General features: G+C 40.3%; 1 protein-coding gene across 3 annotated transcripts in view; it reads left to right on the forward strand.

Annotated features, from left to right (window-relative positions):
• Positions 1 to 27957, forward strand: part of Chrm3 (cholinergic receptor muscarinic 3) — a 446349-nt gene that overhangs the window by 91291 nt on the left and 327101 nt on the right. Inside the window, exon 2 of one of the 3 annotated variants that reach the window (XM_050142311.1) lies at positions 23858 to 23966. The exons of the other annotated variants lie outside the window; for them this stretch is intronic. The gene's annotated coding sequence lies outside the window, so the exon portion shown is untranslated. The remainder of the gene's footprint in view (positions 1 to 23857; positions 23967 to 27957) is intronic. 3 annotated transcript variants of the gene reach the window in all.

Here is a 27957-nt window from a genome sequence, read left to right on the forward strand (position 1 = left end):
ATATATGTATGTATAAACATCTGTGTGCTACTTCACAGGGACCTAAGTTTTTCCTGATTTGGGTAAGTGCCAAGGAGTGTGATTGCTAGATCATATGGTTAGGCTGTATTTAATTTTGTAAAACATTGTGAAGTTCTGTTCACCGTAGGCTGAGCAATTTGAATTTCCACCAGCAATTCTCCATTGTTCCAGATTGTAATTGGCATTTTGTGATGTTCGTGTCTTAGATGCGGGTTGTCCTATTAGGTGTGTCTTCTGTTGTTTAATTTTTAAATTCTTTTTAAATTTTTGTCTTATTTGTATACGTACTGGTGTTTGGATGGAATTACGTATTTCACCACCTGTGGTCAGAAGGGAGAGTCAAATTCCTTGGAAGGGAGATGTGAATGGTTGTGAGCCACTGTATGGCTGCTGGGAACCAAACTGCAGGTCGTCTGTAAGAGAAAGAAGTGCTCTACACCAATGAGCTCTCTCTCCAGCCCCTAAGTATTTCTTCCTTAATATCATGTTATGTTGAATCTGATTTCCATTTGCACATCGCCTTGATTCAGGAGTCTTGTCAGCTATTTGTCCTGTTTTAACCAGATAATTTTTCTAACTGTTTTCTTACAGCTGGCCCTTCAGAGTGCTTTGCATAGTTTGGGTGACACTCCTGAATCAGGTATGTGCTCCGCAGCACATACAGATCTGTTCTTTCAACAATACCTCGCCTTGATTGGTAGCTTTATAGCGTGGTATGTGATCAGTTCTATTAATCCTCCAACCCCATTCTTCAGAAGTTAGATAGTCTTAGTCTTTTACTTCTCCATATGATGAAATCATGTTTCTCAGTACCATAAAATGACCCTCTAAGATTCTGGTTGACATGGCATTGAGTGTATGCATGAGGGTGGTAAAATAAAATTACGATGGCTGAACAGTATCAAGTTGTCTCTCCATTAGTTAGTTATTTTCTTTTCTTTACTGGAATTTATAGATATTACATCTATTCTGCTAATTTTACTTTTTGTGATCCAACTGTTGTAAGCAGTCATGTGTTTTAGATACAAATCTCTCTTGTTTATTGCTGGTGTGCAGGAAAATGATTGACTTTGACCTGACACATTATAACCTTGTTAAGGTTCCAGGAGATCTAGGATCATTATTATTTGTATTGTCTACATTAAATATGAGACTCATTATAAATGAACCCAGTTCCATGCCTTCTGTCTCTATCTATATATCCTTTTTCTCATTTTCTCACAGTCCCACATGAACTAAGACTTCTGATACAAAAACTGAAAAGGAGCAGTGAGCAGCCAATCATCTTGCTTCAGCTCTCAGTGATGTAACTTCCTGTTTTCATGAGATACCTATTTTGTCTAATTTAACTTTTCATTTATCCTTTGTGGATTTCACACCACATATCTCCATCTCACTCATCTCCCTGCCCCTTCATATTGCCCTCTGCCCTGACAACTGCCTCGCCACCCCGCAAGATAAAACAAAATAAGATTTAAAAGAAAAGAAAAAGAAAGGAGACACAGTGAGCCACACAGTACACCCTTTAGTCTATACATCTCTACTTGCAAGTATTCACTACAATGAGTCATTGGTCTGATTTGAACCTTCTATGAGATACTCTTTTTTTAAGGTTACAGATAGAGTTTCAGTGTTTTCCACGCATGTAATTTAAGTATCTCATGTGCGTCACTCAATTCAGTTCTTCCACGTTGATTCCTGGCTTCTGAACTTGACCTGGAGTGTTAGAGGAGAGGACCCATTTGTTTGTCCCGGCCACCTAGCTAGCTTACATCCGAAATAATCACACAGAAACTGTATTAACTAAAACACTGCTTGACCCATCATCTCTAGCTTCTTATTGGCTAACTCTCACATCTTGATTTAACCCATTTCTATCAATCTGTGTATTGCCACAAGGTCTTGGCCTACCAGAAAAGTTTCAGCATGTCTGCCTCCAGCTACGGATCCATGGCGTCTCTCCTCACTCTGCTTTCTTCTTCCCAGAATTCAGTTCTGTCTTCTCTGCCTACCTAAGTTCCACCCTATCAACTAGGCCAAGGCAGTTTTTTTATTCACTAACCAATGAAAGCAACACATAAACAGAAGGACCTCCTACACCACTTTTAAAAAATTCTGGAAGAATGATAGTATTGAGATAATATTTTATATTGTAGCTTTGATTAAAGAATTCTGTAGTATTTGGTCTTCAAGTCAGAGATCTGTTGAGTCTTGTGTCTCTGCCATAAGCCAAGGGAAATTATTTCTCTGGACTTAAACTCATTTATTTTTCTAAACACATGTTTTATATCCTCGAGTGTGTTCTAGACAAACAATTACTGTGAAAAATAAAAAGTGACAAGCCTTTAACCATTTTCATCATTCTTTTATGCAAACATAAATCTCCATCTTAAATGACTGAAATTATATAGAAGTTGCTAGACTCTGTTTCTATTTTGCCAAAATCAAACAAAATATAAGTTATTCACTTCACCATAACTAAAAATTTTCTATCCTCAGTAGCATGCTAAATGTCTAAAATTTTACTATAATTTAAATTTATGTACTTTTGTTGTGTGATAAGGCCTCTCTTGGGTAAATTTATGGTTATTAATATCAAAGCAAAGTGAAGACTTTGGAGTTCCTTAGTAATATCAGTCATGAAATTCGGGTTATGACAGCTTTGTTTGGTCTGTTTGTTGATTGGAATGGTAAGACTATCACCCTGTCGATCTTACATTTTAAAATGTATTTGTAATAGTTTTCCATCTTTTTGTTTTGTTTTTCAAGACAGAGTTTCTCTGTTTAACAGCCCTGGGTGCCCTGTAACTTGCTTTCTAGACCAGGCTGGCCTCAACCTCACAGAGATCCACCTGCTTCTGCCTCCTCAGTGCTAGGATTAAAGGTATGTGTCACCACACCTGGGTATTTTTATTTTTAATTATGTGTATGTGTGCATCTGTGGGTAGGTATGTACACATAAATGCAAATTCCTGTGGAGTTCAGAAGGCATCTGATCCCCTGAAGCTGGAGTTACTATTGACTATAAGCCCTTTGCATGGGAACTGGGAACCAAATTCAAGTATGTTGTTGTTTGAGACAGGCTTTCTCTGTAGCTTTGGAGCCTGTCCTGGAACTAGTTCTTGTAGACCAGACTGGCCTCCAACTCACAGAGATCTGCCTGTCTCTGCCTCCCAAGTGCTGGGATTAAAGACGTGTACCACATTTACTGTTCTTAGCCTCTAAGCTGTCTCTCCAACTTCTTTGAAATTACTTTTAGTAGTCTTTAAGACCCAGATAAGACACTGCTGTCTTATCCAGATCTCCCACACCATTTTGGTCTAGGGTGCCCAAAATCTTAGAGGCAGTTTCCGTACTTATTTACAAGAACCATGTGTAAACTCAACACGGAAAGGAATTTTCAAGGAAGTTCTATAACTGTGAAAATATGACCTAAAGCCTTAGACCTCCAGTCTATTTGTAAAATGAGCACGAAATTACTTCCCAAGGCAATTATGAAAATTGTAGCACTGATGTCTGTGAATGTACCCAGCACTGACCACATCCTTTGTAAATGCTAATGGTACTGCATCTGGCTTGGGGTACTTTTCAAGGTCTGACTTGCTTATCAAAGGTCCAGGATGCTCTCATATTTAAAAGTCTGGAAGAAATCTGATTGTTTTTCCACCAGTTGTGTGGCATGGGAGAAGTTCTCTGACTTCTTGAAACTGTTTTTTTTTTTTTTTAATCTCCAAAATGAAGAAAAAAAAAAACCAATTGGCCCCACTCCACAGGACTCCTGGGAGAATTGAAGGAAGCAGTATGTATAAACCTCTTCCCAAATCAAGTTATTGCCAACTGCTGTCTTGTTTTGTTGCCCTGTTTTTAGAACACCGACTCCAGTAACTTCATAAAGGCGCACCCACAAACACTGCAATAGACACAGGTGAAGCATTTGCTGAAGTTTGTCCAGCTGATAAACACCTCAGCAAAAGCTAAAGTTCTGCTGGATCCAGTGCAGAACTTTCCTGTTTATTCTATATCAGCTGCTATTGCTGTTTTCATTTGGACACTAGATGCGTTATGGACATGAGCTTCTTAGCAACTTAATATACTTTAGAAAGTTGACCCAGAACTTCAGGACTTGTATATTATAGAAGGAACACAGTTCCCACCTAGTGTCTGTAGCAACCAAGTCAGGGGCTTTCAGGCTTTATGAAGGAGTTGCCTTTTGACCGAGTGAAGAAAATGTTAACATATAAAATCAGAATCTTTCCAGTCCTGCAAATGATCACTATGCAAATATGCAGCTTAGAAAGCACTATTGTCTTTGTGTTTTCTTGTGCATTCTACTTTAAAAATTAAATATGACAAACTAGGGATACATAATTGTGCATTTGAAGAGAAAAAGACAATTTCCACACATTTTAATTGCCTTTTAAAGTACACAAAGGAAGAATACATAGGCAAATTTTGGAGACTATCTGGAGTAATCAAACATAATTAACTTATTAAATATTGCATGAGGATAGTAAATACAGGTTGACGACTTTTGCCCATTCATAAAAGAGAAACAGGTGAATGCATTTAAGCCAAAGTTCAATGTTCACATAATTCTTTTACCTAATTCCCCCACGTCATTCTCAACTTCTAAACAGATGGGTACAAAAGCAAAGTTTGATCAGTTACAGATTATTATACTTTAAGAGCCCCCTTCCTATCCTGCGGCAAAATAAAAACTTGGGCCACTAGATGTTCTTGGCAGGAGACAGAAAATGCAAATGTAGCCAAATGTAGACAACTGGTCAACCAGGTGGAACATTGCTTCTTTCATTTTTTCTGTATATTGGATAATCCCCCTATGCTTACTTCTTCCTGTTTTCCTCTTCTTCTTCATCCTCCTCCTGCTCTATGCTCCTCCTCCTGTTCTCTTAATTCCTTTTTTTTTGTTTTGTTTTGTTTTGTTTTTCGAGACAGGGTTTCTCTGTGGTTTTTGGAGCCTGTCCTGGAACTAGCTCTTGTAGACCAGGCTGGTCTCGAACTCACAGAGATCTGCCTGCCTCTGCCTCCCAAGTGCTGGGATTAAAGGCGTGCACCACCTCTGCCTGGCTTGTTCTCTTAATTCTTAAATGTTTAATTTACTTTGAGATGGAGTCTTGCACTATATCCCAGACTGGAGTAAAACTTACCGTATAACTTGACCTAGTATTTAATTTATGACAGTTCTCCTGCATCAGCCTCCCAGTTGCTTGCCTTAGCTTATAGGCATGGCCCATATGTTCATATCAATTGAAAGTTTTGAGGAAAACCAGCAGAAGTTGCTGCTTGCTTTGATTTTTGATGTCTTAAAAGCAATTAAAGCATTACTACAGTTAGGAAAACAACATTATGTGGGATCATTGCAGAAAATCTTTTACATAGAGGTCATCAGGGGTCAGCTGATGTGTACTAGCTCCTGGTAGATCTCCTCCCAAAGGCAGATGGTAGTGTTTGGGATGCTCATGGACCAAGAACTTGTCTCACTCCATTAATTCTCCTGAATTTACTTCAGTGCTTTTATACAAAGGTGGGTATGACTACAGAATAATGGACTAAGGGAATTTGCATTATAAAGACTTGCCTTATAGTTTCAATTGACACTTTTACTTGAAAGCTTGCAAAGCATCTGATGGTGGGATCAAAGAGAAAAATCATCATTTTATTTTCACTTCCCAGGCAGTTCTTTACAAGGAAAGTAGACCATTTTTTTTCTCGGCTTTACTTCTTTGATTGTTTTGAGTATAGCTATCTAACAATTAATGATAAGGCTAGTATTTCTTCACCACTAGACTCAGGATTAGCTGCTGAAAATAATACCCGCATATGCATTTACTTTAAGAATGCAAATGTATCTAACTTGAGCATTATCTGTTCCATATAAATATTATAAAATTTAGCATGCTATACATACCTTTCTATATAAGTAAAAAAAATGAACTATGTAGACTTTTCTCTCCAGAAAGCTAAATTAAAATTCCGAATTTAAACTAAGATGCTGAAGTGACATTGAAGTTGAAACAAAGCATCCTTTAAGAGATAAGCACAATAAATATAGCTTCTTTTTGTCTACTAAGACTTGTCAAAATGAGCTTGCAAAGTTTTAATTCTTTATTCGATATTAGACATGTGGCTTTCTTTTTTGACATTTATTTTGCTAGTGTTTCATGTGTTAAACAGTTCTTTAGCTGGGTCAAGGCAGGAGTCAGCTTTCTTTCATCACCAAAAAACAGGACCTATTTTGGAATTAGTCAAACAACAGTGAGCTTGGAGATTTTTAACAGAAAATATTAAACATTGATCAAAATTAAATCGGCTTTCCTAATAGTTATCGATAACATATTGTCCTTTCAATTTAATGACATTTGAACTTACTTTCTCATGTTCATGTAGATAAAACTTATTTTTGACTTGGGAAACAGTTCAGTGATACGGTACTTCCCTGCTATATGCAAGACACTGCATTCTATCCCCAGAATTAAAAAAATTACTTTCCTTACCTCCTGGGGCTCAAAATATATTGCCCCATGTGTAAAAAGGCAAATATTTATATTTGCCCAATGATTGTTGAGAAAAATCTGTTTTTCTACAATGTATTAATACTTTTGTACCAAAAAAGAGAATACAAAACTTAAAAACCTTAAATAAAATTATATCAGGAATGGTTGGTAATGGAAATTTTTCACGACCCATAAGTAAACCAGTATTTAACAATCATAACAGGTGTGTCATAATTTAAGTCAAGCCAGTAACTCAAAAAGCTGTCACTCCAGGTTCTTCTAACCTTTGTGGCAGGAAGCTCCCTTGAGCAGATCTAATATTGACCTTGTTTGAGAGAGACTTTGATGTATTTGCTGAGGCATTTGTTGACTTTCAAAAGGCAACTTCAATCCAAGGCATTTTGTACATATATGACATGCTGTTAACACCAACTTGGGAAGGATTGCAAATGGATCCTGCTAAAATTCCACTCTTTTTGGAGTTGCATAACTATGAAACATAGGAAAGAAAAGGGGAAAAAAAACACATTTGACCCAATATGAACTTAAAAGAGTGAGGATTGACAGAGAATATAAAAATAGACACACGCAGGAAATCCTTCTGAATGTGTTGTATTATTCAGGGTTGTGCTGAAATGAGCTAGATTAGCTGGTCCTCCCACTTTTCTGTAGCAACATCCAGGAGTCTCTTTTCGGGTCTCAGCAGCCAATCTAGACTGCAGCTTTCAACTAGTGACTGATGATCCTCCTTTGTGCCCTCATCACAGGAAACAGTCTCAGTCTCTGCAGCATGAACCAATGATAACTGTCAGCCAGCCTTACCCTGTTCATATCCTGCATTTTCAGAACGCTGGCCCCAGTGAACTGAGGACTGTGGGGACTATGAGCAGTCAAAGGATTTCTTGAGGATAGGGAAAAGCAATGAGGAACTATGGGAATGTCTCAATCAAAACTGCTTGCCGTAAAAATCACAAGAATCTAATCATGGATCTCTAACACCAGTATGTTGAAGTGGCTGAGGGTGGCAGAATACAGGAATGTCTATGGAGCTCACTAGATAGTCAACTAACTGATGAGCTCCGGGCTCAGTGGGAGACCCTGTCTCATAAAACCAAGCTGTAGAGTGAACAAGGAGGATAGATGAAACCAACCTCTGGCCTTAACATGAACATTGTCCAAGTGCATATATACCCACACACATCTACACACACACACACACACACACACACACACTCACACTCACACACAAACTCGAAGAAAGAGTGGGGAAGAGAAGGAAAATTAAGACAATTGGTTTCTCCATCTTCCAAGGACTCAGCTTCTTTCAGTCATTATTCACGGAAAGATTTCTGTACCAGAAAATTTTCTGCAACCCGCAAGTGTTAGCATGATAATAATAGTTTCCCATAAATAGAGAGAGTATAAATGTACATCTTTGTTATTCACTAAGTGTTTGAAGTGATTTCTGGTGCTGAAATACTATACCATATGAATCCCAGTAAGTTGTCAAAGGATTTCTTCGATGTATGTGTTTTGTAGAAGTTATGAAATTTCAGCCGGGCAGTGGTGGCTCATGCCTTTAATCCCAGAACTCAGGAGGGATAGGCAGGTGGATCTCTGTGAGTTTGAGGCCAGCCTGGTCTACAAGGTCTGGTTCCAGGACAGTCACCAAAGCTACAGAGAAATTTTGTGGAGAAAAAATAATTCATTGCACTGTTGAACATAAGAGGTGCATATGGGAAAACTGGATACTGTTAGATTCACCATAGTTTTTTTGTGCATGAGTAAATGTGTATGTAGTATGTATGTGTGTATGCACATGGGCACAGAGATTGGGGTGAATGAACATGTGTGCACATGTATGTAGAGGCCAAAGGTTGATATTAGGTGTCTTCCTTTATTGCTCTACCTTTTTTTTCCCCTTTGGTTTTCAAAACAGGGTTTTTCTGCAAAGCATTGGTTTCCTCAAACTTGCTCTGCAGACCAGGCTGGCCTTGAACTCAGAGAGCTGCTTGCCTCCAGAGTGCTGAGATTAAAAATATGTACCACGACTGTCCAGTGCTCTCCACCCTTTTATTGAAGCAAAATCTCTCATTTGAACCCAAAGCTTGCTAATTCTACTAGCTTATCTTAGCCAGATAATTCAGGGATCCATTGTCTCCACCAAGTGCTATTCTAAGCAGACCTCTGTACACACCCAGCATTTACAGGGGTGTTGATGATCCAATCTCCACTCCTTATGATTTTACAGGAAGAATTTTATCTCCTGAGAATCTCCCCAAAGTCATTATAGCTCTCTTCTCAGAGTAAGCCACGGAAACACCTCTATGAAGAGAATAGACCAATGTTTTGATCCCTTTAACATGAACACATTGTCTTAATTATCTGAGCATGTATGACTTCCAAGCTGTGTCCCAAAAGGCTTTGCAGCCTTCATCTTCCTTCGCTGGATTTCTTAACACTGAGGGAGACAGGCATTTTGTAATAAGACACCAAAAACTTGAAGAAACTCCACTGAAAGACAAGGCTATGTAAAAATGATGAAGCCTTTGGCTACCACCCGATACGTTCTTGCCAGACTTATAATTATCCTCTAAACAGCTGATACACAGCCCCATCACAGCCCTGCTAAACCCTCCAAGTCTAGGCATGTGTCTGCACCTGCTATTGACATTCTACAGGATTTCCTATGGATGTCTCTTTTTGTCCCCATTGTCCCCTCTCATGCCTTCAAGTTCATATTTGGTCATTGGGACGCCTGTCTGAAAGACCCTCAAGCAGCCACACCCCGCCGTCTTAAATTCCTATCCATAGGAACCCTTGAATGGATAAGGAGTAACCATGCTTGGACCTGTTGTTTTGTGCATCAACAGATAGCAGACACGGACATGAGGAAATGGGAATTCTGGAGCACTGAAAGCCAAAGTGTCGCGATGCCCCCAAAGAGGCTTTTAGGTTTTGAATTTCCCGACTTTCCAGGGTAGAGAGTGAGCTTGGTTTTAGGGCAAGGAGCTCTCAGTGTTTGTGACCATCACCGTATGTATCTGTGTAAGTTCTAGAAAGCAACGTGCAATAATGTTATGTATTGACTAATTGTAAAAGATAAGGTAGAATTATTTTTAATGTGTCTAGTCAGAGATTTCCATGCTGCCTCATGAAATCATCACAAAGATCTTAAGAGCTAGAATGTGAGTGTCCTGGACATGAAGACACTGAAGCTGAAGGATTATTTGCACTAAGTCCAAGCATGCCACAACTAACAGTATCAAAGTGCAGGCTGGAAAACACATCTTCACGCTCTTCCCACTGTGTGGAAGAGAAATGAATTATGCAGCATCCAGGGACCACGGTGTTCATTAGCTTTTTTCATAGCTCTATAGTGGGACCTGTTTCCAAGGTATAAAAGGCTTGCTAAGGGACTGGCCATGGCAAAAGGCTTGCCACATAAGTATGAGAAATCCAGTTCAGATCCCCAGCACCCCTGTTCAAAGCCAGTAATGGTAGTGTGTGTTTGCAGTCCTACTGTGGGGAAGGTGGATCCCTGGGACTCAGCCGCCAGCCAGGCAGGCCTAATGGATGAGTCCAAGTCCTGGTGAAAGAGCCCAGCTCAAAAAATTAGGCAGCCTGCTCCTGAATAACAACATTTGAGGTTGACCTCTGACCTCTACATGTAGATAAGCCTACAAACACATGCACACACATGAACACACACACACACATACAAGCACAGACTATATCTATACACTGCTATTCAAATACAGTCTGTTGGCTTGCCGCAGCAATCTCCCATGCATTCTGTGGTGGAAAAAATGAGATGCTGTCACAGGAAAATGTCAGGCTGGTTTCTGTCTCATGTCACCCGTTCTGGATCCCAGCGTGGTGTCGGAACTGCCTTGGGCGCTTTCGGAGCCTGCCTTCCACAGATGTGTTGGAAGTAACTTTTAGAAAAGTCAAGCACTGCAAATGACACTTCCATTTGGCACGTCGCGTTGTCTATAAATTCAGGATCTCAAAGTGAGACTAGCCAATTCTGCTAAAATCTCACAAAGTTGTCTTTTTTTTTATTGCCTCCGTGTCTGAACCTTTCAGTCAATGGGCTTTTCTGAGAGCGGCTTGTTCGATGGTTGGTGGTGGAAACAGGGCCTTGGAGACAGACACAGGTGGGAGCACCTGTTCATATTCTGAATTCTTGGACCACTTTGCCGCCACCTCTCCACATTCCAGCTGTCAGGCCCCCCCTCAGAAAAGCCTTTTCCAGATATCTGCTCATGGCCATTCCACACACCACTGTTTATCAGACTTCCCTGGGTTTTTCTCCCCAGCAGCTGTTACAGTACGATCACCTGTTGCCGCGCGTGTTTGGATAGTGTCCATACCATGTTGCCTGTCACATGGCCCTGGGGACACATGCATTATCCCACCCATGAAGTTCTAATTCCTATCATAGAACCCAATACCCCAAAAGTATTTGATGGGTCAAAGAGTGTGATTTATTTTGAGTCACTTTGCTCAGTTATCGACTAATTGACTTACAACATTCTATAATAAACCAAGCATGTGTTCCTCTATATTGGCTGAGGCTCTCTCATTAAGGAAGGAGTAACAAAATTAGAATCTAGGAACTGTAGCGTCCTGACCATGGAAGTAGCTTCCTGGCCACTTTCATCCTGATTTGATGTTTAAAAACTGGGGTAATAGAAGTCTAACGATAAAAGGACTGCCCAGTTTGAAATAGCAATAGTTACTCAAGTGAGGTGATCAGTTCATAGACTACTTTATATATTACCAGTGCAGGAGCAAACAAATTCATGGTGATGTTTTACAAGTGAAAATGCAGTTTAAAAGTTAAAGGGAAGTTCATGAATGCAAATAACCAGAGAGACAGTTGTGGTTTAAGACAAAAATAAGGTCTTAATCCATTGTCCTTGGTGTTTGAAAATGATATATATGTGTGTATGTGTGTATATATACATATACACATACATATATATATATCATGCATATGCATATTCTCAATTCATGTCTCTTATCCTCTTATAACACTAAAAGTCTTTCAGTCCATTTTCATGTTGGGAGCATGACCAGGAACAAGTAATACTGTATCTGTGAAGCAACTAGGAGCAGCTGATGAACACATTTGTGTTTGGTGGAACATAGATTTCAAAGGGGATGGAAGAGAAGTAGACAGACTACACAGGACTCAGCAATGTGAGGATTCCTACAAAACCCTTTCTTTTACAAGTTGGGATAAGTGAGTTCAGATGGATGTTAAAACAGAAAATGAGCAGTCAGGTGAGAAAATTGAACTTTTAAAAGCAATTTAATAAATGAAAAAGAATTTTTTTTAAGAAACAGTGTTTCTCTTATGTAATAGCCCTGTCTTAGAACTTACTTTGTAGACCAGGCTGGTCTCGAACTCACAGAGATCCTCCTGCCTCTGCCTCCCGAGTGCTAGAATTAAAGGCGTGCACCATTTCATCCCATACATGAAAATTTTTTATACTGCTGCATGGAGCGTGTCCATCTTATGAAGCTTTGTGGAAAGTCATTTCTGTGGGTGGGGCTGATAGACAAGATGCCCAGTCCCAGGTTTTCTTACAAATTTATACCAGATTGTCTTTTTCATCATTTTGTTGATATTTATTTTACAATATTTAGTGTGTCTGCATACACACGTGCACCCACACACAGGCACACACACATGTGCATGTGCACAGAGGACAGCTTGTAGGAGTCAAGGAGATCTCTCTTTTCATCACTTTACCCACTGAACCATCTTGCCACACTCAGCCATCTTGCCCATACATATAAATGTACGCTGACAGTATCCACGCCCACGTCTGCCCACCCTCTCTTCTGCCCCTCCCTCACTCTCATTAGTCCACATGGTTCTGCCAGCATCACTTCTACCTTCACATCATATATACCCATCTGACTTTATGTCTCTGTATGAGAACCAGGGACCACCAATCCAAAAAAACAGGTGTCTTGCTGAGATGGCTTAATTTGCTCCTTGGTTATCTCCAGTTGCATCCATCTCCTGTCAATGCCACAACTTCATTTCTCTTTAGGGATGAACAACGTCTGTTCTTTTTATATAACTCATTTCCTTGTCCGTTATTCTGTTGTTGGACACCTAGGTTGGTTCTATAACTTAGCTCTTTTGAATACTAATATGATGAGCACTTTCTTAAATTCATCCAAACTTCTAAACATATGACTCACCTGTTATCCCTTTGAAAGTCCAGTGAGCCCCTCTCTGTATTCACTCTCGATCCCTAGAGATCTAAGGACCACATTTTATGCATTATATATGCATGCTAAGTTCACATATTCCCCTCTTGTCTCTCTGTCTCTTTAGCAATGAGCCTTCTGTGGTTTTCACAATAAATATCAGTTTTACTGACAGCTTCTATATTTATCTCCTCCAGAAAGCAGATCCCTGCCATTGTGCATTTCTGCAATCTGGCATTTGATTTACAAAGGCCACCCTCCCTCTTACAGAACTTGAACCCCCACACTAGAAAAATTGCTCTGCCTCTCCTAAGACAGGGATATTTTGAACATATTGATAGAGTGTTCAGTGAATTGTGGCCAAGTGCATTCTCAACCTTCATGAAATACACACCAAAACTAGATAAATGTGTTTAAGAAAACTGTTGTTGTAGAAGTTCTTACCCTGAGGCCTTTGGGTTGTAACTCAGAGACAAGAACACTGCCCACGACTCTGTGCCCATCCCAGTGTTCCTAAATTTTGGGTACTTGGTTCCAACATCTCAAGGACTTTTTTTTTCCTAATTTATTTTGTGATTTCATACATGTAAACAATATATTTTGATCCTATCTACCCCCAACTCCTTCCTTCAGTGATATTACAGAAACCCTTGAGGCTCAGGACAGGCCAATTTCAGCTGAGTCCCTGGGCTCAGACTTAGGAGGTCTCAAGACCTCTCATGAGACTTTATTAGCTGGCAGGTTTGGAAACCCTGGGCTGAACTTAGCTGGAGTCTTAGCTGGGTTTAAAGTGAAATGAAAAGAGACATGGTCTTTTTTCCAATATAGGAAGAGGTTAAATTGAGTTAAATTGCCAACCTTCCTTACAACTAGTATGCTAAAATAAATCCTACCCCAACCGATAACCTTTCTTCATCCCACCTGTCTTTGTCTACATTGAAATAGTCCCTAAGAAAGAGCTACTGACCTAGGTTACCCTGTAATCAACCTGATTCACATCTCCCCCTAATAGGATGCTTTTGTCCAGTTTTGTACAGCTGAATCTTGCTTCTATACCTACAAAATCTGGTTAAGGCACCACACACAAACCACTGGGTTTTAATATTAGTATGAACAATAACTACTATTCAAATGCTGTAACCAGGCATAGTTGCACACCTACCCACTGGATGCGACCACTGTGAGTATGAGAGCTGGCCTGATATGAGTACATTCTAGAGCTAGTGTGACATCCCCCTACCTTTATCATTAAAAACTCAATACTACGCTCGTACCTTTGATGCTGTTAAATGCAAGTGTGTGCTCCTCATATCATGCCTATTAGTTGGATGAGATTAATTCCTGAACCAGGGACTGAACGCTATCATTTATGAGGCCTTTATTGTTACATTTTCTTTGCCACCAACTGTAAACAAGTCTGTCTCATCCACTGTGAAGACCACAGTGGTGAAAATGATTTTCACTGGTTTACTTTGAACATCTACAAGCCATAGTGAGTCTTTTATGAATGCAATTTCATTCCATGCTAACAACCTACAGAAGAATTAGTGTATTTATTCTGGCTTCTCAAATGAAAACAAGACAAAAAAATCAGTTGGATAAAGTTTGCCCGCCGAGGTAACAAAGTTAATAGATGACAGAACTAGAAGATCCAAACCTAGAATGTTAAATTTTAAAAACTTAAGCTGTTGTACAAGAGTTGTAGAAACTAGATTTCTTCTTTTTTTTTTTTAAGCAATGCTTTACACATGAATCAAAGATTAGCATCCATCTGCGCCTCCCCATATTTCCACTCACTGTATCTTCACCAGCCTTCTCCTTGGCCACTGCTGAAACCACCACTTAGACTGCAGACCATCTAAGACAACTGTGGGCCTTGCCAAGTGCTACTCTTGAAGTCTAGGGTGTTTGCACTCTACTTTAAGATGGACTGTCACCCTCAATTTTTAGACTCTGTTCAAATGTCAAACAGTTCTCCGGGAAGCTTGAACTGAGCTCCTGTGTCTGTTAATTGGTCTGACCTCTGAGTTTTTAAAGCCCTTGGCCAACACTCCATTACAGACCCATCACTTACTAGCTAACGGCTTCTGGTGTTTTAATTAACCTATGCTAGCTTCAGTTTCCTCAGCTATACAAAAGATGACAACCCATTTTGGAAGCCTCTGAGTACGAAAAGATATAATTCATCTGTGGTAGTTTGAATGACAATGGTTCCCTAGACTCATATGTGCAAACACTTGGTACCCAGTTTGTGGAACTGTTTGGGAAGGTTTAGGAAGTGTTGGAGGAGGTGTGTTACTAGGGGTGGGCTTGAGGTTTCAAAACCCTGTGCCCTTCTCAATTAGCTCTCTTTGCCTCCTGATACTACTGTCTTAAGATCTAAGCTCTCAGCCACTGCTCCAGAACTTCGTTTGCCTGTCTGCTGCCATGCTCCCTGCCATGGTGGTCATGAACTCTAACCCTCTGGAATCATGAGCCCCAAATTAAGCACTTACTTTTTATAAGTTGCATAGGTCATGGTGTTTTATCACAGCAATAGAAAAGTAACTAATGCAGAATATAAGGTACTTAACTTCATATTACAGTGTAAGAATTTGTAAAATGTTTACCATGCCATTCTATTTTGTGTTACTGTATTAGAGCTTGTGTGGCTGTAGGTTCACCTCTGAGGCCTGTGACCTTCCCAGCTATGAATCCTGGGCCAGTTTTACAGTACAGACATGTGTTTTTCCTCCTATGAGCAGATCTTAAATCCCAGCAGAATGTGGCTCATTGTGCCGTTATTGCCTCCACGGCATATCTTGCCATGCATGTCATTACTGTAGCTTGCAGGGTTGATGACTTTTCTCCCTGAGCAGCCAGCCTAGCACCTTCTGGTACTATGAAAGCTAGCCAGCAGAGAAGAAGCTCCCTAGTCATGTTCTCAAACTTTTAAAAATATTTTCTCCTGCTACAAGATTGCTTTGTAGGAGGGTGGGCATGAGGATCTGTAATTTGTATGTCTAGGTTCTGCCAAGTGCTTAGCCCGGAATGGAAGCCCGTGAGCTCATACATGTTGCTCAGTTCCTCCATCCCCAAAGTGAGGCCCCACGTCAGCCTGAAATGCAACTTAAGAGAAAAGTGTAAAAATGGTTGATGGGGAGTCTTTAATAACGTTCATCCCCAATAGTTATTTACTTTTGGAGATGAGATGGGTCCATTTAGGACACATTCAGACATTTTAGCATGACACATTTTTTTCTTTTACACTGAGTCTATAGCAAGTCACTCCTGCCCATGCTGCTGACTCATTGACCATAGGTAGCCCTCTGTGTAACAGGCCCTGATTCCTGTAGCTCTGGACGAGTCAGACTCTCGGAGAGACCTGGGGATAAGTCCCCTGCCATGCTTCTCCAACAAGAGATGAACACTTCCCTGAGTTGGTTCTGTTCACCCTGGACTTTTGTTTGACCATCTATCTGTTTGAAGGCTCAGGACGTGGCAATGGCAGATGAATGAGTTACCTTCCTATATCCGTGAGCTAATGGCAGCAAATGCCAAGGCATGACCGACGATGTGTCTAGTAACCTTCATTACAAATAGACCCCACAGATCCTAGTGCAGCCAAGGTAAATGAGGGAAATAAAAGAACATTAATTTAATTTGAGAAAGAGGCAAAGTCAAATACTTTTTTTTCTGGAAGAATCCAAGAACCCAACTTGGCTATTCCTCTGCTGATTCAGACTTAAGGGGGGGGAACAATCTATACTTGGTCCACCCCCTCATCACCTCCCATTCACTTCTGAACTCGCTGATGTCTTTTTCGAGTATCTGATGGAATGATTTGGCAAAGGCTGCCTTTCAAGAAAGAAAAAAAGATGAAGAAATCATTTTGGGAAATATATGTAGCCCCACTTCTCCTGAAAAGGCAGTTCACCAGCCGGCAGCAGGCCTTGTTCTGAAGACTCACCATCTACTTACAAATTCAGAAAAGGGGAAATATAAAGTTCTGTCTTTTGTTTTAGGTGACATAACTCATGTATCTTATAAGTCAACAATTATCTGTGACTTTGCATAGATAAGTATATCTTTTCCTGCCTTTCTCCATCAACCTACATTGTTAGAATGCAACTGTCCACAGATGTCAACAGATGAAAGTCAAAACTACTTCAGCACTTCCATTCAGCCTTTAGTTTCAAGGACCTTAGCTCATTTGAAAATTTTAATTATGTGTATATATGGGGAAGGTGTAAGAAATTTTTTTAAAAGAGATCTTTAGGAAAATTTTTAAATAAATTAGTAGACAGATGCAAAAATGCATAACGGAATTTACAACATGCAGAATGATCAACTAGTTGTATAGAAGAAAAATGGCCTTTAGTTTCTTGATTTTAGAACCTAATGTGAAATGCAGCAGTTAAAGCCATGTGGTATTGCATCAGGGGAGGAGGGTGTGTAAACCAAAGGATGGGGAGTTTGGCGATGGAATCTTTCAGTAGCTTTTGGTAATTTAATTTTCATAGGTTGAGTAAAACAAGCCTGGCACCAGAGGATTCAATCTATATGACGTCATTTTCAAGGCATTCTGGAAAGAAGTGCAAGTCCAGAAGTAATCTGCTGGGGCTATGGTAGCGGGAGAGAGTTGACACAAAAGAACCCGGGTAGCTTTCTAGGGAGGGGGATTTCTTTTATATTTTAACTGTAGTTTTACACTCCTGTGTTTGTTGATAAGGTCCCATCAAACCTCACACCAAAAAGACTGTTTCCATAAATAAATTATTCTGAAAGGAAGATTCTGAGTTTAATTATTTGATCAATGTTACCAATATCAGGAAGAGCCTCAGTTTACACACAGGCGACTTGGCCTTTACCACTGACAGACTGAGAAACATTTACCTGATAGGAAGTGTTCTGGTGGATGACTTAATTGCACTCTCAAGTTCCACCTCTCCTGACCTAATACCTTGCATGCTAAACGTGTTGAACTGACTTCTCCATTTACATGTAGTTCTCCTTGGGCTTATTATTTTATTTTACAACAGAGTCGTGTATATTCTAGCCTTGATCGACTCACTGACTATGTGGCTATGAACCCCAGTTTCTATGAAATACAGATAATCCCAAAGATACTAGAATATTGTGAGAATAAGAGCCATAAACATATAAAGCATTCACGCAAGTGCTGGGCATGGGCAGGCATACGAGCAGTATTAACTGTGACAATGTTCTTGCTTAGCAGAAGGAAAGGGAACAGAGTAAAGGGGAGGAGGAGGAGGGAGAAGCAGAAAAAGGAAAGGGAAGGAAAAGAAAAGCAGAAGCATTCGGTGAAAATAATGAGCTTGTAGCTAAGCCTTTCAGGGTGATTTCCCAAGCATCTTTTCCTTTAATTTACCTAGTTCTTATCCTCGGTGCAATTAATGACTATGATAGGTCTCGGTCTGAAAGCGACTTTTAATCCTTTCCTCCACCCCAAGGCAAATGCTCCAGAAGCCACTTCCTCTGTTATCTTTGCTGGCCTTTCTCTCAAACTTCTGACCCCTTTTCTGCATTAGCTAAACTCCTCCTCACCCCTTAACGAAAGGGCTTGACTGCCTCTGAACCTCCTCGACAGCTCTGATGCATAGAAGAGAGCCCTTTGTCCTCTGCCTGCCAAATGGATGTTTCAAGCCAATTAGATAATGTTGGAGCTCGATGTAAAATCCAAATAGACTACAGAGATGCTCTGTTTTGTAAGTTACATATGAAATAGCCCACTGATCTTTCTCTAGTTAATTTAACTGTCCTTATTTCAACCCCATAGGCCACTGGAACAGCAGCCCAGAGGAAACAACATATTTAAAAGTTACTTTTCAGTATGGCTGATCTTTTAAAGTTTAATTGCCAATAAATACAAGCACAAAGGGGCAGCTGTGTCATTACAAACGTAAACACACCCACAGCCCTACCCAGAAGCAATTTTAAACAATCTCGGAAACACCCCCTACTTTCTCTGTGCCTGGATCATTCTCGTGAAACTCACCTTTCACTTTCGCTTAGCATCTCCTATCTAGCCACCAGGACCATCCAGGCCAGGTAGTAAAACACTTCTTTCAAAAGTCAGCAGGATGGCTCAGTGGGTAAATCTGCCTGCTGCCAAGCCTGAGTCCGATCTCTATAATCCATATGCTCGAAGGAAAGACCTGCAATAATTATCTCTAGTGAAACATGCTTTTAAAAGCTTAACAAAGAGAAGGAAAATATAACGTCCATATAACTTTCTGTGCAAGACAATCCAGCTCCAGCTAGCATTGTGTGTGTGTGTGTGTGTGTGTGTGTGTGTGTGTGTGTGTGTGTGTGATGAATCACCACATTCCATGGCCTCCTAAGCTCTAGATATGATTGAACTATCCAGTGTGAGACTCTGGGGCACAGGTAATCCAGAGAGGAAGAGCCTACCTCTCCCAAACAAGAAGTATATTCCACTCCCCAATGGTCCATTTCCCTCATCACAGTCAAGGTAACTTTTTGTGTTTTCTTAGTGACCTGGTGCTTTTGATTACATTGACTTCTGTCAGTTTGCTGCACCTTTGTCCTGTGATAAGGAGATAAGAATAAGAGAAGAATCGCTTCCCTCACGAGTCAGCACCAGATGGGTTAGAACTTCCTTCAGAAGAACGTCTGAAGTTCTGGATGAGTGCCGAGTGAGATGTCTTCTAGAAGGCCGACCTTCTGTGTCTCTCTGCTTACAGCGCGTCTCTGCTCAAATACCCTTGCCCCCTTTCAATAGGAACTTCAATATCCTTTCAGTAGGTTGAAATTTTGTCCATGTGTGTGCTAGTACACATGTTTACGTGTGTGGGCACACATGTGTGCATACCTATGGAGGTTGGAGGTCTACTTCAGGAGTCAAGCCCCAGAGATCTACCTCAAGGGTCCACCCCAGGGTCCTCCCCCACCAGCTAGGCTTCAGTTTTTAAAATATCTACTCTTTTCTATGTGCACCACAAGCTGAGGACTAAATATCACAGACACATGAGCCTGTGGGGACTTACCACATGAGAGCCATAGTGTGAAGTTTGGAGCCTAAGTATCTCTTACAGCCCCAGATGCTGGGACTGATTCTGAAGCCTCGCACTACAGCAGAATGCTGAAGCCTTTCGGAAGCAGGACCCAGTGGAACCGGAGTCGGTGAGGGAACACCCTTGAATAGGACAGCAAGGCCTCAGTCTCTTTGTCTTTCTCACTTGACCACAGAAGCAGATTTTCTCTGCCATATCCTTGCACCATTATATGCTCAGAAACAACATGGAAGACAGATTATTGATTGTCACCACAGAACTGTGAGCCAGGATAAACCTTTTGTTCTCTGTGACTTATTTATCTCAGGCATTTGTTACAGTCAAAGAAAATGTTGGCATAATTCAACCTTCACTTGCAGGAAGTTAGCATCACAATGTGCTAATTGCTTATGATGGTAGGAAGCTGTACAGTGAACTGTGTCTATTCTAAGTAAAAAAGGTGCTTTAAATGACTACTTTTCAAATAAAACTTCACTTCAGTAGTCTCTAAATCTTTCTCTAAGTGTTTCCATTGTGCTTGGAAAAATAGACTAATAAACATCTCCTACGAAGGTTGGTCTTGCTCTAAGAAATGAGAGTCCATACTGACGGTCTGGGGGGGGGGGTTTACTACTTATTGTAGAACTCTATACGCGTTATCTTTTTTTAAGTGTACATTTGAGCTCCATCAGATTTTATTCTCTCAGAAAAACCAAGGAACTCAAAACAGCTTATCGACAGCCACGCAGCCTTCCCACTAATCTATCAGCAAAGGACTGCATTGTTCTTCTATACTCTGTGCTTTTATACACATCATATCAACATAGCCTCAATGTTTATTATGATATTAAGCCATCATATAGATCTCTCCCTTTTGTTGTTTCAAATAGCAAGCCCCCCACATTCCAGTGGAAGATCACACACTTGAGATCATTTGGGCAGCACAAATTGGTCTTGTTGGATTTTGAAAACAAAAGCAAAAAAAAAAAAAACCCACAAAACTGGGTGTATAGTGGTGGGACTGGGTCTGGGGAAAGTAGACAAAGGGATGGTGAATGTGATCAAGTCTCAGAAAACTAATAAACATCTTTAAAGACAGCTTCCGGTTATTGTTTACCCAGTGAATTATCTGTGGAAAGCAGCTTAGAGCAAAAGTGAGAACGAGTTTAGTTTGTTGTCTGGAAGTGTCTAGACTTTAGGATTCCATATACTGTGCAGGTGAGATGACTCAGTGGGTAAAGGTGCTTGCCAACAAGCCTGATGACTTCAGTTCAGTACCCAGGATCCACACGGGGGAAGGAGAGAATCTGACTCCCACGAGTTGTCCTAGTAGTATGTTATGGGTACATTCAGGTGCTTTCTCTCACGCATGGTCTCTCTCTCTCCTCCCTCTTGCTCTCTTTCTCTCAGAAGAGTTTTTCACTAGCCTGGAATTTACTGAGCAGATTACCTGTTCAGTGAGCCCCAGAAATCTTGCCTTATCTGCTTCCCAAATGTTGTAATTACAATCACATACCACCACACCTAGATTTTAACATAGATTCTTGGATTTAACTGAGGTCTCCATGTTATTCCACCTCCTGAGCTCCCACGTAGACAGAACATTATTTGACATAAAATGAGATGATACGAGATATAATAACAATTTATGTACCAAATGTTGTGTCAAAATATTTATACCTCCTGGATTAGAATTCTGAATCAAGTGAGTTTATAGTTCCAAAGGAACACAATTTTACCAGTTATCTAAACAAAGCCTAAAGCTAAAAGCTGTAGTCTGCTCAGAGAAGACACAAGGTGAAAGTTAGGAATGGGGCCCAGGAGAAGTCTATACATTGGAAAACCAAATCACCCATAGTAGGTAAAGCAGATGCATTAACAGTAGCAAAAGACTAGAAGAGCCTGGGATGGAGCCAGAGCCAAGAGAACAGAGCTAGTGAAGATCACATGACACAAAGCACACTGTGTTTTCCCTGCACACTCATGCTGGAAGCACTCAGAGCAACCCTGTTCTAGAGGTGATAGACGTTGGCTTTGGCAATGAAGTCAGTTTTTCAAGACCCTAAAATAATATATGTGTATAATATGTGTGTGTGTGTGTGTATATATATACATATACATATACATATACATATATGCTGGAAATTTTGTTCAGGGTCAGATTTTTTCCAACTCAAACCCAGGTTTCCTTTGCTTGGAGTTATTATTGGATGGGGAGCCATTTGGTCATCTTCTCCATTATTTGTGCTTAATTCATTTCTGTGAGTAAAGAAGAATCGTTGGCATCTTGTTTTCAGTTTCTCACATTTGCTGAGAGCACAAAGCAGGGGCTCAGGTAACTGTTATCTTTTTCATGCCTTTTAATTGGAAAGACCCCTACACGGAAGACTGCATCCTGAGTCTGCTATATAACCCACCCTTGTGAACTCTCACCTCAAAGTTTGTTTGTTTTTCTCTCGTCTAGGCATTCTTGTTATGGTCCACGCTTTGCCCTTAAGTAAAGTCATACGGATGGAGATGCTTTCAACCCACTTGAGCACTGAGGGATTGGGCAAATTCCCTAATGGTACCAAAGGATGTCTGCATGGCTAGTTTAGACTAGCAGGGCAGACTGTATTTCACAAAGGCACAGTTCTCTCATGGAGGCATAAATGAAACTAGAATCTTTATGTGCATAAACATGTTCATGTCCCAGTAAAACTTCACACAGCCTGTTATTTGAAATAAAACAACTTATGCAATTTTTATGAATTGTTTAAAGATGTAAAACCATTCTTACTTCACAGACTGCAGAAACAGGCGATGGTGGGCTTGAGTTTTATCCTCTCCTGTACTGAACCACACAGCACTGAGCTTTTCTCATGGGTGAATCATTAGAGCTTCCAAGCCAGCTGTTTCCTTATGTTCCAGAATAACTGTTCCTAGCTCCTAATTTCCCAGCTCTCGATTGCCTATAGAAAGCCCTATATACTGTGATAATTTCAATTTTCCTTGCATTCCTGCAGCCCTTCCTTTGGGCATCCCAGGATGATGGAAGGTATCTCAGTCAATTAACAGGCTAGCATCTAATCTAGAAAAAGAGTGTATTGTTTCCTCTTGGTAGAATTTCATTGTTTAAACACGTTGGTCTTTGAAGAGATTTTGCTAATTAAACTAATTTAAACAACCAACATGTAATTGTTGAATAGCGTATTTGAATTTCATTCAAATGATTTTTCAAATACTTTCATTCTATTTTTTCCTTCTTGGGCATGTGTTCAAACAAGACCATAACATTGACCAGTAAATGACGAGGTAGACATAAGTGTGAATTCAAACCCTGACAATTATACGCTAGTCCTAAGATTGTGGGTACCGCACATTCTTTCTATTCGCTTGGCAAATATTCACACGTAGTAGGCACTATCCTGAAGTCAGAGCTTTGTTTGTACCCACATTAAGACAGCAAGGGATAGAACATTTTAAAGAGCCACAGGGCCTAATAAAGTCGTTTATTCCATTGTATGTGATATTTTTGACATCTGCTACTTGTGCTTCCTGACCATGGAACTCAAGCAAATAGGTTGAAATGCGCTTTGCATGTTCTAAAGGATGTGGGACCCAGTCTTTGGGATTTATAAAACAAGATGGTGATCCACACTGAAGTTTTGTTATCAAGACTAAATGAAATATCATATATAGGAATTAGCATAATTCCCAGATCATACCAAATCCTCATCGGGAAGATATGCTTGCTTTTTGTGCAATTTGTTTCTTACTGGTAAGTTTATGCATCCTCAGAAACATTGTAGCAAGTTTCTACTACAACATTTCTTAATCTTACTTAGCATTGCACTAAATTTACTTCTTAGTCATACTTTACACTGACTAAATAAACAGCATGTTCTCATGGCTGTACTTCACACTGTGGGCAAAACAGAGGTATATAAATGAAAGTCCTTCCTGTGCCTTCTTTTTTGATCAGACTCTTTTACTGCTATTATGATGCAGCTTGAAAAGACGCTCTTATAAAAATGGTATCGCTGATGCCTATTGGCTGATTTTGGAAATTTTTTTTGTGTGTGTGTCTAGGTATGACTGGTAATGGCATCTACTTCTGTTCTGCATTGCTCAGTGGACTGTGGATTGAATGAACCATATCCTTTCCCATCATGATAGACAACATAAAGACTCTCCACTTGTAGGTATCTTTATTCAACTTTATTTTTTTGTGGTTATGTACTGAGATGTGTTTTTAAAGTATAATTTTATAATGAAAATTGTCCATAGTGTTGCTAATATGAAATGTGATCAGAATTAGTCTCTCAGTTTCAGTCCATTGTCAGAAAAAGGCACAGCCTAAAATATGCCTGCATTAAATATGAGTGTCCATAGGGTACTGTGATAACTGTTATCAACCTGACACATCTGGGAAGATGAACGCTCAGCTGAGGAACTGCCTCCATCACGTTGGCCTATGAATATATCTATGGGGTATTTTCATGACTAATATGATGGTCAGAGAGTCTGGCCCACTATGGGTGCTCCCATCCCTAGGCAGGCAGGATTAGGCTGTATTTAAAAACCAACAATCCAATAAGCAGCACTCCTCCATGCTCTCTGCTTCAGTTCCTGCCTCTAGGTTCCTGCCTTGTCTTCTTGCCCTGGATTCCCTAGATGATAGACTGTAACTTATAAGCCAGATAAACCCTTTTCTTCCTCAAGCTACTTTTAGTCAGCTTTTGTCATATTAACAGAGCCTCAAACTAGGAAATTTAGCTGTTAATTGACTGTAAAAAGCCATTGGAAGATTGCAGTGTCTTCTGGTTCTTTAGTACCATATCACTACAACTTATCAATAGCGTGAGAGGCCTGCTCCACAAGACCATCTCCCAGTGTCTGGGTCAGAAGCCACAGAGCAGCAAAAGGAAACTCAGGATAGCTCTTAATCTGAGGGGAAAGACTCACACATGTGTTGTTCAGTCATGTCTCTTTATTGTTCCGCTTCTATTCTGATTCTCCTGTCCTTCTAATTCCTCCTGGCTTCCTCTCCTCTAGCCCACAAACTCTCTTCTTCCAGGAGGCTTGAAGCAATGAAACAATTACAAGAGTTATCTCTCACTGGTCAAAAGCACATCCCTAGGGTAAACAATAAGGAACCAAGCCATTCACCATGGCAACACAAGGTTTCAGGAGTAAGACTGTGATCAGAGCCTGGTGGTGAAGTACCCAATGACAAACTGAGACATAGGTCTTTTGTCAGCTAGACTCGGCAAGCATGTTTTTCTTAGGGTGATTGGTGCAGTAACCCTGGTTAGACACCTGCAACTCTGATTTTGTACACAGCTGTAAAGTTTTAAACTGATGATCTATGTACAAAAAGTCTCTAGTCTAGCTTGAACTTGATCTGAGGTGAAAGTGAGCTAATTGTATTCAGTTAGTCTGAGCAGAAGGAACAAAGCAGGTTTTTAAGTATCTACAGTCCTTGTGGGACAATAGATCTAGTTATGAAGCTTGTCCTAGTATATTTTCTACATATCACAATTATACCGCTGAATAAAAAGTCATCTTTCTGGCCACCCACAGGTATATGTGTCCATAATACTGAGCTGTAATCATGAGACTGCATAGTCACATCGCATGAAATTACACACTACAGTGCATGTATTAGGGAGGCACAGGCTGCTTCAGCAAATGTGAGCAGCAGTCTTCAGAGTCAATAGTCCTGCAGGCTTTGCCTGGACATGATGACCTTCATCAGAGAACCATTCCTCTCATGAATTGACGTCTGAACACTCATCACCTGCTGTGACTCTCATGGCCTCTGACAACAGCTGAGATAAGTCTGCATTTTAACTAGCTTAATATGTTGGAGCAGTTGGATTTTATTCCAAGAAGACATTCATGTGCTTCTGATTACCCGCATCCTATTGATGACTGCTTTATGACTAAAAGCCACTTATGAGTGAGTATATATGATATTTGTCTTTCTGAGTCGGGGTTACCTCACTCAATATGATCTTTTCTCATCTATTTACCTGCAAATTTCAAGATGTCATTATTTTTTTTCTGTTACGTAGTACTCCATTGTGTAAATGTACCACATTTTCCTTATCCATTCTTTGGTCGAGGGGCATTTAGGTTATTTCTAGGTTCTGGCTATGGTAAACAATGCTATGAACATAGTTGAGCACTTGTCTTTGTGGCACAATTGAGCATCCTTTGGATACATACCCAAAAGTGGTGTTGCTGTGTCTTGAGGAAGGTTGTTTCCTAATTTTCTGAGAAATCACTTATACTGGCATCCAAATGGGTGTACCAGCTTGCATTCCAACCAGCAGTGCAGGAGTGTTCCCTTTACCCCACATCCTTTCCAGCATAAGTTGTCATCAGTGTTTTTGATCTTGGCCATTCTTACAGGTAGGAGATGGAATCTCAGAATTGTTTTGATTTGCATTTCTCTGAAGGCTAAGGATGTTGAGCATTTCTTTAAGTGTCTCTCAGCCATTTTAGTTTCCTCTGGTGAGAGATCTCTGTTTAGTTCTGTACCCCATTTTTTATTGGATTATTTGTTCTTTCGATGATCAATTTCTTGAGTTCTTTGTATATTTTGGAGATCAGCCCTGTCTGATGTGGGGTAGGTAAGGTTTTTTAAAAGACAGCAAATTATTCAAATCAAGTTACAAATTACAAGGATACATTGAATATGCCATCCCGTATAAAAAAATAAAACAGAGCCAGGCATGGTAATGCATGCCTGGAACCCCAGCATATTAGGGATACTGAGGCAGGGGGACTTCAGACCAGCCTAGATTGCATAGAGAGTATTGGAATATCCAGGACTATATACTAAAATTGTCTGTCTCAGAAGACAGATAGATAGGTCTGGTGTGATCGCTCACTTGTTAAAGGCACTTGTGACCAAATCTGAGGAACTGTGTTTATTGTGTTCATTCTCCAAAACCTACACACTGTCTTCTGACCTCTGTACACACACTGAGGAATCTGAGACTGTACACATCTCTCTCTCTCTCTCTCTCTCTCTCTCTCTCTCTCTCTCTCTCACACACACACACACACACACACAAGAAGTGATATACAGACAGATGAATGATAGCTAGATAGACATATGCCTATCAGAGTTTGTAAGCAGGAGACCCGTGTTTTATTTGTTATTAAGTTTGGGCCATTACCACACTTCTTTGTTACTTCATTTGCTTTGTTGTTCAGGAAAAGAAACGGGGAGGTAAAGAGGGAAAATGTAGATCACATCACAAAACTAAGAGGAAAGGGGGATTTAGTTCTCACTCAGCATCGGATCCTAAACTTGTCTTGTTATGAATAAACATCCAATATTGTCCTCGGGACCTGCGTTGGATAAAATTCAGTGGTTCATAATGGGTGACATTTTCCAAATGAGTCATGATTTGTTCCCAAGGTGGGCAGTGCTGATAACGAGGGTGGTAACAGAGCCAAGCTCGTGAACCCACGCTTTGTCCATGTCTGGAGTCCAGCAGTTGCCAAACCCAAGGCTCTCGCTCACACCAGAAAGCCACAGCCTGTCCCCCGCACACGTTAATTATAAATCACCTGAAACAGCCGAGCAGTGTTTGGTTTAGCCACTTCTCGATCCGCCCACATTAGCAGCCAGAGAGTTTCGCATGTAAATTCCATCTGACTTTTAATTCAGGTCATGATATTATCTGTGGCTTCTGCGTGTGCTCTGTCCTTCTTGTTTGTTTTCTCAGCGGGGTTTTCCATGAAGAGAGCTGTGGCGGTTGTGGAGGAGGCTGCTGAGAATAATGGCTCTTGGAGTACAGTCCTTTGTACCAGGACCATAGTGTGTGGCTACTGCTTCACTGTCCCTGAGGAACCTTGTAAAGAGATGCCACTGGTCTATTTTTCTTACCGGCTCTCCCTTTCCACACTTACGGTCTCTTAGTGTTCACAGTCTTCACATTCTACTGCCTTGTTAGACATTAGGCTATAATGGAAAGAATAAGTAGGGTCATTAGTGTGGAATACCAGCCTTACTAAATAGAGCCTCATGGATTCCTACTTATTTTTACTGTCTTATTAGCCATTCTATTCATGATGTTTTCCCTAAAATTTATTTGTTTTTTGTTTTTTTTTTCTTTCTTTTTTTTTATTGAGAATAAGAAAAAAAAGTTTCCGCCTCCTCCCAGCCTCCC

This window comes from Alexandromys fortis, unplaced genomic scaffold (assembly GCF_014885135.2).
Source record: "Alexandromys fortis isolate MF-2015 unplaced genomic scaffold, M_Fortis_MF-2015_v1.1 scaffold_5, whole genome shotgun sequence".
Classification (NCBI taxonomy): Eukaryota; Metazoa; Chordata; class Mammalia; order Rodentia; family Cricetidae; genus Alexandromys; species Alexandromys fortis.